Below are 14,244 nucleotides of genomic sequence, written 5' to 3'. Positions count from 1 at the left end.
CATTAAGCAAGACAAAGAACATTTTGTCCCAATGCCGTATGTTGTGAGGTCCTGCATATGGATATCAAAGGGCTGCTCATAAGGTATCATTCCAGACTTTTCAAGGCCTTATGCTCAAAACCTGCTGTGTGCCAAGACCTTGGGTAGTTGGCATATGAACATGAGTTATAAGCTGTTTAACCATAGGTGCTAGAGACAGTAACCCAGAGACTGCAAATGTCAGTGTGGCAGGAGAAAGTCTGTGGAAGAGTTAAACATTTTCTATACAGTATTTAGCTACAGATGATTTCTGATCTTCTTTGTAGGCAGTGTTAACTCCCAACAAAACCTATGATAGTGCTTCAGTCCACATTGCATCATGGCACACCAGTGCAGCTATAAGTGTGCAGTGTCCATGTTCAACTAAAGCTTTGTCTTGTGGGTGATGTGCGGTAGTGTGACAAGGTTCCACACTGCACACTTTACACAATCCTTTAAAAGTATATGACTCACACTGACACTCATGGTCAATAGTAATTGAAAGTGAGGGATCCACATGTGAATGAAGACCAAATCAGTAGATTCAGCTGTCATATCTCTTAAAAAGTAAAGCTCCCACCCACTGTGTTATTTGCCAACTGTGGATAAAGTATATCAAAAGCAATTCAACTCAGGTCCAAATGGGTGTGCTGTAGCCTGCCTTTCAGTAGATCAAATTTTACCTGTTCTACAAAAGTGTGGTGACCTTTCTTGCTGTGCTGGCAGGCAAGACAGGTGCATGTTCACTGCCTGCAGTCTGCTTTAACACCACACCACACAAAGCAATCCATCACTAACTTTGTGGGGGGACATATAGCAAATGTGAAATAGCAAGATGTGATAAGTTATGCAAATTGTTGAAGATAGTCCTGCAGAATTTGACAGGGACCAGAGGACACCATATGCCCTGTGAGGTATCACTTAGTGTCAAAGATCTGGGTGTATTCCAATTCTTTAACCTAAATTTAGTGTCTTTAGAATGTTGCTAACTGTTGAGCCTGTTCCTGCTCATTAGCCAGTTCCTTAAAATCAATCAATGCACTAAGTATGGTGATGTTTGATTCATCAAAAGCTGTTTTTTTTTGCTACTGAAAATCATGTTGTAGCACAATATGGCTGCTGTAGGTGCAGCTCACTGGTGGCTTCTGGGTACTAAGAGCGTCTGTCTTGTAGTGCAAAAACATGGTCAATGATCTGTAGTCTGGCATCTTACGTAAGAAACCATGGGTCACAGAAGAAAGAAGGAAGTACAAAAATGATCAGGGAAATTCAGGAACACAAAAATACAAGCCACAGAGGAATGAAATTAATAGGAAGTGCAGGGAAACTAAGACAAAATGGCTGCATGAAAAAGTGAAGAAAATGAAAAAGAAATGGTTGTTGGAAGGACTGACTCAGCATGTAGGAAAGTCAAAACAACCATTGATTCCCATGCAATGGGAATTCCACTATTAGATGCAGAGGAGAGAGTGAATAGGTGGAAAGAGTACATTGAAGACCTCTATGAGGGGCAACATTTGTCTGATGTAATACAAAAAGAAACAGAAGTGATTCAGAAGAGATAGGAAATCTGGTGTTAAACTCAGTATTTAAGAGAGCCTTGGAGGACTTAAGATCAAATACGGCAGAAGAGATTGATAACATTCCATCAGAATTTCTAAAATAATTGGGGGGAGGGGGGGAAGTGGGGCAACAAAATAACTATTCACATTGGTGTCTAGAGTATATGAATCTGGTGACATGCAATCTGACTTTCAGGAAAACACCATCCACACAATTCCGAATAATGCAAGAGCTGACAAGTGCAAGGATTATCGCACAATCAGCTTAACAGCTCACACATCCAAGCTGCTGACAAAAGTAATGTACTGGATAATGGAAAAGAAAATTGAGGATTTGTTAGATGATTATCAGTTTGGCTTTAGGAAGAGTAAAGGCACCAGAGAGGCAATTCTGAGGTAGGGGTTGACAATGCAAGCAAGACTTAAGAAAAATCAAGACACGTTCATAGGATTTGTCGACCTGGAAAAAGCGATCAACAATGTTAAATGGTGCAAGATGTACGAAATTCTGAAAAAAGTGGGAGTAATCTGTAGAGAGAGACAGGTAACATACCATATGTACAAGACTCAAGAGGGAATAATGAGAGTGGATAACCAAGAACAAAGTGCTCAGATTAAAAAGGGTTAGGACACAGGTCTAGTCTTTCGCCCCTACTGTTTAATCTGTAAATCAAGGAAGCAATGATGGAAATAAAAGAAAGGTTCAAGACAGGAATTAAAATTCAAGGTGAAAGGATATCAATGATACAGTTCGTTGATGACGTTGATATCCTGAGTGAAAGTGAAGAAGAATTACGTTATCTGCTGAATGGAATGAACAGTGTAATGAGCACAGAATATGGATTGAATGTAAATCGAACAAAGATGAAAGCATTGGTAAAAATGACATTCCTGTCCTGGCCAAGAGAAGTCTACTAGTATACATAGGCCTTAATTTAAGGAGAAATTTCTGTCAATGTACGTATGGAGCACAGCATTGTATGGTAATGAAACATGGACTGTGGGAAAACTGGAACAGAAGAGATTTGAGATGTGGTGTTACAGACGAGTGTTCAAAATTAGGTGGACTGCTAAGGAAAGGAATAAGGAGGTTCTGTGCCGAATCGGAGAGGAAAGGGATATAAGGAAAACATTGACAAGGAGAACTGATAGGATGATAGGATATTCGTTAAGACATCAGGGAATGACTTCCAAGGTACTAGAAGGAGCTGTAGCAGACAAAAACTGAAGACAAAGACACAGTTTGGAATGCATCCAGCAAATAATTGAGGGCGTAGGTTGCAAGTGGTACTCTGAAGTGAAGAGGTTGGCACAGGAGAGGAATTAGTGGGGGGCCGTTTCAAAACAGTGAGAAGATTGCTGAAAAAAAATGTTAACGTAGTGCCCCTACCTTACTTCAGCATGTTGAAAAACATGAAAATCCTGCATATTTTCCAAACAATTAATACCTTCTAATTTCAACACAAATCTGTAGGTGCTCTAGCCTAGTAGTTGAGGTGTCTGCCGCTTGGTGGCAGGAATCTAAGATGAAAAAACAGCCAGTGATAAGTATCTCCCCAACGGCCACACGTCAACCCTTCCCCTCGCCTGCTTGGTGCGATCATAGAACAAAACGAGGCTAATGAAAGAAGTAATGAGAGTTCGAACAAAAACTCAAGAGTGCATATCCGCATACACAAAAGTGATCAATCCTGAAGCTCTGCACGCGGGCGAGATTTTAATTCTTAAAAGAAAAAACAGAAAAGGTGATCTGGAAAACATCCTGGAGGAATAACGAAGAACTATAACGAAAATTCTTGGCCTAGACAAAACGAAGGACCGAAAGAGACTGAGATCCTTTAAAGCAGGCATAGCCTGCTACCTTTGGTAACTGGTGGACCTGATTCGGAGCCACAACAGCGTTACTAGCACAGCCATAAAGTTAAAAGTATAGCTTCCTTGACATTAATGTATGTAGATACTGATCGTAAATATTTCTGGAATTGAAAATCTGATAATAGTCTCCCTCAGACGGTGATTATATTGATGTATAGACAATAATGTTGAATGCGTGTGGGCCATTAACCCTCTCTGTTTTCTCCCACGAATGTCTTCAGCGGGCCGGAAACAAACCAATCGCGTGCCAGATCCAGCCAGCGGTACGCCGGTTGCCCGCCCGTGCTTTAAACCAACAGCGAAACTGTCAAACCTGGCAGCAGACATTACAAAACGAGTTTTTAAATTTTTTGGACATGTTCAAAGACTGCCTGCACTACTACACTGAGGTGACAAAAGTCATGGGATAGCGATATGCACATATACAGATGGCGGTAGTGTTGCGTACACAATGCATTGGTGGAGCTGTCATTTGTACTCAGGTGATTCATGTGAAAAGGTTTCCGTCGTGATAATGGCTGCACGACGGAAATTGATAGACTCTGAACTTGGAGTGTTAGTTGAAGCTAGACGCATGGAACACTCCATTTCGGATATCATTAGGGAATTCAGTATTCCGAGATCCACAGTGTGAAGTGTGTGCCGAAAATACCAAATTTCAGGCATTACCTCTCACTATGAACAACACAGTGGCTGATAGTCTTCACTTAACGACCGAGAACAGCAGCGTTTGCGTCGAGTTGTCAGAGCTAACAGACAAGCAACACTGCGTGAAAGAACAGCAGTAACAAATGTGGGACGTACGACAAACGTACCCGTTAGTACAGTGCAGCGAAATCTGGCGTTAAAGGGCCACGATAGCGGACGACCGACGAGAGACCCTTTGCTAACAGCACGACCTGCCTGTCCTGGGCCCGTGCTGGTATCGGTTGGACCCTAGACGACTTGGAAGATCGTGGAATGGTCAGATGACTCCCGATTTCAGTTGGTAAGAGTTGATGATAGGGTTCGTGGGTTGTGCAGACTCCACGAAGCCATTGGCAAAAGTTTTCTGCAAGGCAGTGTGCAAGCTGGTGGGCCGGCCGCGGTAGTCTAGCGGTTCTAGGCGCTCAGTCCGGAACCGCGCGACTGCTACGGTCGCAGGTTCGAATCCTGCCTCGGGCATGGATGTGTGTGATGTCCTTAGGTTAGTTAGGTTTAAGTAGTTCTAAGTTCTAGGGGACTGATGACCACAGATGTTAAGTCCCATAGTGCTCAGAGCCATTGGAACCATTTTTTTGCAAGCTGGTGGTGGCTCCAAAATGGTGTGGGCTGTGTTCACATGAAATGGACTGGGTCCTCTGGTCCAACTGAACCGATTGTTGGCTGGAAATGGTTATGTTCGACTACTTGGAGACCATTTCCAGCCATTCATGTTCGTAGACAACGATGGCATTTTTATGGACAAAAATGCGCCTTTTCACTGGGCTACAATTGTTCGCGGTTGGTTTGAAGAACATTCTTTAAAGTTCGAGCGAATGATTTGACTACCCAGATCTACCGACATGAATCCCATAGAACACTGATGGGACATAATCGAGAGGGTGGTTCGTGTGCAAAATCCTCTTTTGCAATTATGGACTGCTATAGAGGCAGCATGGCTCAGTATTTCTGCAAAGGACTTCAGACGAGATGTTGAGTTTATGCCGCGTCGATTTGCACAATTCCGGGCAAAAGGAGGTCCGACACGATATCAGGAGGTATCCCATGACTTTTGTCAAATAGTTCAAACGGCTCTGAGCACTATGGGACTTAACATCTGAGGTCATCAGTCCCCTAGACATAGAAGGAAATCGAGGGTTGAAACTAGTGTTATCGGCAGGGTTATTAGAGACAGAGCTGAAGTTTGGTCTGAGGAAGGAAATCTTTCAAGTCTTTTCATTGCAGCTGTTCTAGCTAAATGGATCACGGAGTCGGGAACAGAACCTCGGTTCTTCAGAATTCGAGCCCAGTGCCTTTGTCACTGTTGCACCGCTCCTGATACTCAAGGGAGAGTACGGTGCGGAATCAAAATGGACATTCTGGAAATCCAGAAACGGATCTGCATGACATAAAGTAGTCGTTCATACGTGACACTACACTTCTAACTTGTTATTACTTCTCTGCATGCAGTTCATTTCATTCGGAGTTGGATTCTCTGGTTGTCTTACTGAGAATACCCTCATTAATCCAGTGTCTCCTGTCAGTGAAATCAACGAAAGCAAATAAATAGATAGCAATGATTCTACAGAGCGAAAGGATGGCTCCGGCCGCTGTGAGCGAGTTGTTCTAGGCGCTTCAGTCCGGAACCGCGCTGCTGCTACGGTCGCAGGTTCGAAACCTGCCTCGTGCATGGATGTGTGTGATGTCCTTAGGTTAGTTAGGTTTAAGTAGTTATAAGTCTAGGGGACTGATGCACTCAAGTGTTGAGTCCCATTGTGCATAGAGCCATTTGAACCACTTTTTCGGAAGGACGACACCTCACTATCTACTGAATTAAGAACGACCTTCTTTGAACAACATCATGGTAGCTCCAATAAATTTAAGTTATGCAAACTGCGTCTATTACTCAACTGAACTTAGCCTGTGTCTTCGGATAAAGAACAATTGTGGATCCTTTTTAGGAGAGGCATTAGAAAAATTTGTATGTTATCATTGTGCTTTTCCAGCACCATTGCTAAGTCTGACACCGAGGACGTAAAATATCATCATTAGATATTCACTGAACACAGCTACGGATAAGTGAAGTTACCTGGACGAAACTGGTTCTCATGCCTTCCTTCAAACTTCTTTGCTGAGCGTGATCCAACCTACTGTGGCATAAGGAATGCTACTTCATAAGTCTTCTCCTACAGAAACTAACTGGTGTTGACCAATGATGTAATGGTACTGGCTGCTGTTATGTCATTTCTTTGTTAGTATTTTGAATTTAATTTCTTTACAACGTTATTAATTGTCATATTTTCATTGGCTGAGAGACAAATTATTTTTCTAAATATCTTGAAGGTTTGCTTCACAAAATACTATCTCTTCTGTTTCGGCGAGAGCTAATACATCATCGGTTTATTAAACTTCCTTAATCAATACAAATAAGTTCCTTTTTTTCTAATTCGTACAACATACTGTGGCCTTCAATACAGCTGTTGGGCTTCCTTTTACTCTACACATTTTGTTAACTTTCAGCTAAATAGTTAAGTGTCTTGTAATAACTGTTTCTACTGATGTGTATATGTATGCGTAACTGCACATCTCAGTCTCCGTTTGAACTACAGTTGTCGACAAAAATACTGAAACACCGCGAGAAATGCGTGCCTAAACATAAATGCAGATACTAGCCAAGCCTCTAGATTGCGCTGTTATATTTGATCACGTACGGTACCTGCACTACGATCTCAATACGTTTCAAGTGTCAGTCATGATCTCAACAGAGTTCTGTGTATTTATGAGTGCATTATATCGGAGGTAAGTGAATTGGAACATAGGCAAATTGTTGGTGTTCGTAGGGTGGTTGCTTCCGCAGCCAAGGGACAATAAGTGTTTGGTGTTTCAAGAGGCACCGTATCGTAGATTTATATCGCCCTCGGAGAAAATTGAAGAGCGTCATCCGGTGGGACACAAAGCGGACGAAAGTACACTATGTGATCAAAAATATCCGGACACCCCCCAAAAACATATGTTTTTCATTAGACATCGTGAGAGTGCAGAACGGTGCGTTCCGCGGAACTCACGGACTTCGAACGTGGTCAGGCTATTGGGTGTCACTTGTGTCATACATCGGTAAGCGAGATTTCCACACTCCTAGTCATCCCTAGGTCCACTGTTTCCGATGTGATAGTGATAGTGAAGTGGAAACGTGAAGGGACACGTACAGCAATCAATCGTCCTGACTGATTGCTGTGCTCTATCATTTGTAAGGAACTTCATTAGCAGGGACTTACAGAGACCGCCGACAGTTGAAGAGGGTCTTAGTGTGTAATAGGCTGACGTTTACCCAGACCATCACACAGGAATTCCAAACTGCATTAGAATCCAAAGCAAGTACTATGACAGCTCATAAGCCACACATCACGACGATAAATACCAAACGACGCCTCACTTAGTGTAAGGTGCGTACATATTGGACGACTGAACAGTAGAAAAACGTTGTGTGGAGTGACGAATCACGTTACACAATGTGGCGATTCGATGGCAGGGTGTGGGTATGGCGAATAGTCGGTGAACGTTATCTGCCAGCGTATCTAGTGCCAACAGTGAAATTCGGCGGCGGAGATGTAATGGTGTGGTCGTGTTTTTCATGGAGGGAGCCTGCACCCCTTGTTGTTTTGCGTGGCGTTATCACAGCACAGGCCTACATTTATGTTTTAAGCACCTCCTTGTTTTCGGCTGTTGAAGAGCAATTCGGGGATGACGATTGCATCTTTCGGCACGATCGAGTACCTATTCATAATGCATGGCCTGTGGTGGAGTGGTTACACGACAATAACATTCCTCTAATGGACTGGACTGCACAGAGTCCTGACCTGAATCATATGGAACACCTTTGGGATGTTTTGGAACGCCGACTTCGTGCCAGACCTAACCGACCGACATCGATACCTCTCCTCAGTGCAGCACTCTGTGAAGAATGGGCTGCCATTTCCCAAGAAAGCTTCCAGCACCTGATTGAACGTATGCCTGCGAGTGTGGAAGCTGTCATCAACGCTAAGTATGAGCCAACACCATGCTCAATTTCAGCATTACCGATGAAGGGCGCCACGAATTTGTAAGTTATTTTCAGCCAGGTAAATGTCGAGCTAGCGAATCCTTTTAGCACCAAGACAACTAAGGGAGCTTCATCAAGCTACCTTCGACTAGGAATGTGGGTGGACTTAACGACTATGATATGACTTTTAAATGATAGAACACAGCAATCAATCGTCCTAACTGATTTCTGTGCTCTATCATTTGTAAGTAAGCTTCATAAGCAGGGAATTACAGGGCAAGCTGGAATTCCAGAAGCACGGCATCAGTAATACAAATGCCTGTGACAGGAAAACGTGGTATCAAAGCCATAAAACCCGGGATATGGAGCAGTAGAGGAAAGTCATTTGGTCGGATGAGCCCTGTTTCACACGTTTCCAACTTCTGGCCGAGTTTACATCCCTAGAGCGAAACAAGGCGGGGATTCGACGATGTTTCGGGCCCCATATCGAGGTATTCCATGGGCTCCATGGTTACTGTGCAAGACCTTGCACTACTACCAAGGATTATGTGACTATTTTGGCTGATTGGTTCCATCCACTGGTACAGTGTTTGTTCACCAAAAGTGATGCTGTGCGCCACGAGGGTATGGGTACAGTTCGCATCGTCCAGGACTGGTTTTCTGAGCATGAGGATGAATTTTAGCATCTCCTCTGGTCATCAAAGTCACCTGATCTCAATGTTATTGAGCCTTTGCGGTCTACTATGGAGAGAAAGGTGCGTGATCGCTATCCATCCCTATCATAATTACCTGAACTCGTTACAATTTTGCAGGAAGAATGGCGTAAGATTTCCTTGAAAACCATACCGGATCTATATTTATCCATTCCGAGACGACTGAAAACTGTTTTGAATGCCAACACTTTTCCTACACCATACTAGGCGTGGTAGTGTGTTGTATTTTGGATGTTGAGTTCACCCCCCGCACTTAGCTAAAGTGAATTTTGAAACACTTACTTTCGCATCCCTTGGGATAAATATATTTTCTTCTTATAAGATCATTCAATGTGTCGTGGTGTCACTAACAACTGTAGCGCTTCTTTTATGATAGTTCATTCGTTTTCCTTCCGTTAGACGTTCGCCAATCTACATCTGCGTGTATATGACAACTCTGCAATTCGAGCTCAAGTGCCTGTCAGAGAGTCCATAGCTCAGTTTAAGACTGATTTTTACTGTGGAACAGCACGTTGGAAAACATGAACACTTAAATGTTTCCTTGAGAGCTCAGGTTTCGCTTATTTTATGACAGTGGTGGTTGAATTTCATGGTTTCAAATCGAAAAAATATCCTTTTATCCACTTAATAAATTATCGTTATCAAAATTCACTTGCGTTTCGAAATATGGCCAAAGAGATGGAGTTATAGTCGCCGTGTTGTTTACCTCGTCTGCCGCATGTTCACTAAGTAAATGGTCAAATTAGAATCACAGTTTCCATTTTTCTCAACTAAATAATTATTTGAGCTGTCTTATTCTTAGCCGACTCAGCAACATAGACTTCTAATCACTGATTATCCACCAGGAGGTAAAAGTATTTCTTAACAACGAGGCACTTTCAGTACAATATATATTTGTATATTTGTACAATGAGTTTAAGCAAAGTACTCAATCCTGGTTGTATACCTCGAGGCGTAATCTCATCGTCTCAACAATAACAAAGCACTGACGTTACCCAGACACGTACAGCGTCTTAGTTCAGAACAGTGCCTGCGGAGGGCATATAAGCAGGAAGCATGTGGCAGCAGAATGAGTGACGCTGCATAAAGCAGATGATTGCTAGACTGGCCACACTACCAGGTCGCGGGCAGTGGACTCGGTCGAGGCAGCTGACAGCTCATTACACTCACTGAGGGAGCAGACGGAGACATTCGCTGTTGGTGAGTACAACCAGTCAACGGTATCCGTATCGACAATATTGATGTGACCACTCAGCTGTGACTGCCGTGATAAGTGTTCCCAGATATGAGGCGTCGACAGCGACGCTACATAGAAGGAAAGATTCCAGTTGGCAGCTAATTGATGGCGATGAAAATAAAATCATACTGCATGTCATTAGAAGAGACGTCGTTACTGGATGTTACATCGCAAATTTGCAAGTACTCCGGTAACGACAGGCGTGCTTAGAACCAAAACTGGAAACGTCGAACCCGTTATAAGAAGACGTTGCCCTTAGAAGAATTTAAGTGATTACGCAAGTAGTCCGTGCCACCGCTTATTTTTTGCTGTCCTAGTTTATTTCTAGCCGATTTCGTGTTAGGTATGAGCTGACCGTAATGATGTTGGTTCGCGTGTGAAGACTTATAGCTGTGCGTCTCTGAAACGGTGAAATTAGCGTCCGTCTTTCCCACGCTCAGTAGCTACCTGGTGTGACAGCGGTTGACTGTCAGAGGACGAACTGTACGTCTGTTCCAGGATCAGCTGGTAAGAGCTGGCAGTGCCGAAAACGCGTATTGTAACAGAGAGGCTGACCTGCCGTTGCAGTGAAACAAATCAAACAACCCACCGCAATGACTAATTTTGTTGAAACGAAGGATAGTACGTATAAATCTACGTCTGTACTCCGCAAACCACACAATGGTGCGTACCTCGTGAACCATAGCCATTTCCGCCTTCCCAATCCTAGTCGAGAATGATCCGCGGGAAGAACGATTGTTGGTTAAGTCTCCGCGGGAACTCGACTCTACCTTCGTGGACTTTTCGTGATATGTACGTAGGCGGAAGCTAGATTAGATTAGATTAGTTTTTCGTTCCATAGATCCGTGCTGAGGAGATCCTCGTGGATGTGGAACATGTCAATTTTTTAAATTTTTTTTAAAGCTGAAATAACAATACTAATAGTATGAATACATACAATACATCATTTGTTTCTATTAAAACATTCGTCAATGGAATAGAAGGAGTTGGCCACTAGTAAGTCTCTCAGGCTCCTTTTAAACTGATCTTTGTTTGTAATTAATTTGCTGGCAAATTATTGAAGATGAGTGTTCCTGAGTAGTGGACCCCTTTTTGAACTAAAGTAAGTGCTTTTAAGTCCTTGTGCAGATTATTTTTGTTCCTGGTATTGTATGTATGAACTGAGCTGTTTGTTGGAAAAAGAGATATATTATTCAGGACAAATTTCATTAAGGAGTAAATATACTGAGATGCAGTAATTAGTATACCCAGTTCTTTGAAGAGGTTTCTACAGGCCGTCCGTGAATTTACTCCACAAATAATACGTATTACACGCTTTTGGACTCTGAAAACTTTTGTTTGACTTGAAGAGTTACCCCAAAATATTATACCATATGACATTATGGATTGAAAGTAGGCAAAGTATGCAAGCTTTTTTATTTTTATGTCGCCTATGTCAGCTAACACTCGAATTGTAAATACAGATTTGTTAAGTCGTTTCTGCAGTTCTGTAGTGCGCTCCTCCCAACTGAATTTATTATCAAGTTGTAATCCCAGGAATTTAAGACTGTCAACCTCTTCTATCTGGTCTTCTTCATACTTTATGCATATGCTGGGTGGAAACCTCTTACAGTTTCTGAATTGCGTATTGTGAGTCTTTTCCAAGTTTAATGTCAGTGAGTTGGCTTTAAACCATTTATTAATATCCATGAACATACTATTAGCAGATCTTTCCACAGTGAGATGCCAAAAGTCATTGGATATCCCCTAATATGTGTCGGACCTCGTATTGCCCGGCGTATTGCGGCAACTCGACCTGGCACGGACTCGTTGTTGTTGGAAGTTCCTTGCAGAAATATTGAGCCACGTTGCCTATATAGCCGTCCATACTTGCGAAAATGTTACCGGTGTAGAATTTTGTGGGCGAAATGACCTGACGAATACGTCGAATAAATGTTCGATGGGCTTCATATCAGGAGATCTGGGTGGCCAAATCATTTTCTCGAATTCTCCAGAATGTTCTTTAAACCAGTCGTAAACAACTGTGGCCCGGTGACTTGGGGCGTTGATATCCACAAAAATTCCACCGTTGTTTGTGACCATGAAGTACATGAAGTACAAATGGTCTCCAAGTAGACAAACATAACCATTCACATTTAAAACTTCCGGGCTGATAGGCCGTGGTCGAAGTATAAAACACTCTCCTGACGTTTCGTCTCCGACTGCGGGAGACATCCTCGGAGGTAAAGCGGCGAAGTGCCGTTCGCCGCTTTACCTCCGAGGATGTCTCCCGCAGTCGGAGACGAAACGTCAGGAGAGTGTTTTATACTTCGACCACGGCCTATCAGCCCGGAAGTTTTAAGTGAAGACAATACCGGCCGTGAAAGCTTACATTGTATGATCATAACCATTCACAGTCAGTGATAAATTCAGTTGGACCAGAGGACTCAGTCCATTCCATGTAAACGCAGCCCACACCCTTATGGAGCCATCAGGAGCTTGCACAGTGCCTTGTTGACAACTTGTGTCTATGGCTTCGTCGGGTATGCGCCCCACCTGAACCCTACCATCAACTCTTACCAACTGAAATCGGGACTCGTCTGACCCGGTTATTTGGGGTCCAACCGAAATGGTAACGAGCCCAGGAGAAGCACTACAGGTGCCGTCGCGCTTTTAGCAACAGCACTCGCGTCGATCGTCTGCTGCCACAGCCTATTCACGCCAAATTTGCCGCACTGTCCTAATGGATACGTGCGTCGTACGCGCCACATTGATTCCTGCGGCTGTTTCACACAGTGTTTCTTGTCTTCAGCAATGGCAATTACGCAAACGCCGCTGCTCTCGGTCGTTATCCGTGATGAGAGATAATGCCTAAAATTTGGTATTTTCGACACATTCTTGGCACTGTGGGTCTCGGAATATTGAATTCCTATCGATTTTCGAAATCGAATGCCCTATGCGTCTAGCTCTAACTACCATTCCGCGTTCAAAGTCTTTTAATTCCCGTCGATACTACTACCATCTGCATATGTGCATATCGCTCTCCCATGACTTTTATTACCTCAGTGTATATTGGTCCTCTGTTCTAGGTACGCACGCTCTCGAAATTTTAACTGTAGACTTCACCGTGATGCACAATGACTCTTTTGTAGAATCTGTCATTAAAGATAGTTAAGCATCTCTGTGATCCTTTCCCTTAACCGTGAAAAAAAAAAAACTGCTGTAAATGCGGCAGTGCATGCTTATGCCAACGATTAGAAATTACGGAAGCACCAACTTATGAAGAACTTACCACTAGACAAACACTGCTGTAAATGCGACAGCGCATGCTTATGCCAACAATTAGAATTTATGTAAACAAAAATAAAGACCTTACGCAAAATAATGCTGATTTACAGAATCGTCTCTCTCGACGTAGGGCTGACTTACAAGAAATTAAAACATGTTCAAAAAGTGATTCAGGGCTCTTTTCATGATTATCAACAACAAGTGGTCATCAAAGGGCGATGTACTAATTAGTTAGCTGAAGATGTTGCAAAGGCTGTGACTTTGCGTTGTCTGTCTTATAAAGCATTATGTTTTGTCAGAGACGAATCGAAACATCCTCTTCCTAAAGATGTAGTTATTAAAAAGAAGTCAGGCAACTTAGCGTTCCTCCAAGTTTTATTCATTTAATCGTTAGTGTTCTGAAAACTCGAAGTTATTAACAAAATTTGAAAAAAGCCGTAGTTCGGAGGGTTCACCTGACGTCACAGCTCACAGCGCGCCTGCGTGTGACCCCTACTGTGTATGCTAGGATCTGCAAAACGATCCTGCTGCCACAGACATACATCTCGGGTAACGACCACGGAGACAAGGTAAGGGAAAGCAGGGTTCGTACGGAACGACGCCGGCAGTGGTCGTTTCTTCGCCCCATCTGCAACTGCAGTGGGAAAGGGAATGACTAGCAGTGGTACAACTTACCCGCTGCCATGCACCTTGTGGTGAGTAACAACGTCAGGAAGGACATGCGTTACCCCTTGCGAGTCATGGCAAATAAAAATCCATTACCAGAAAAAGTAAGAGTTCGCGAATCTCTCGTGCAAATAGGCAGAGAAATTCAAATCGCTTGTGCGAGGGATAATCATGTAGTTAATAATC

The sequence above is a fragment of the Schistocerca cancellata genome, chromosome 9, assembly GCF_023864275.1.
Source record: "Schistocerca cancellata isolate TAMUIC-IGC-003103 chromosome 9, iqSchCanc2.1, whole genome shotgun sequence".
Classification (NCBI taxonomy): Eukaryota; Metazoa; Arthropoda; class Insecta; order Orthoptera; family Acrididae; genus Schistocerca; species Schistocerca cancellata.
This window is presented reverse-complemented; position numbering follows the sequence as displayed.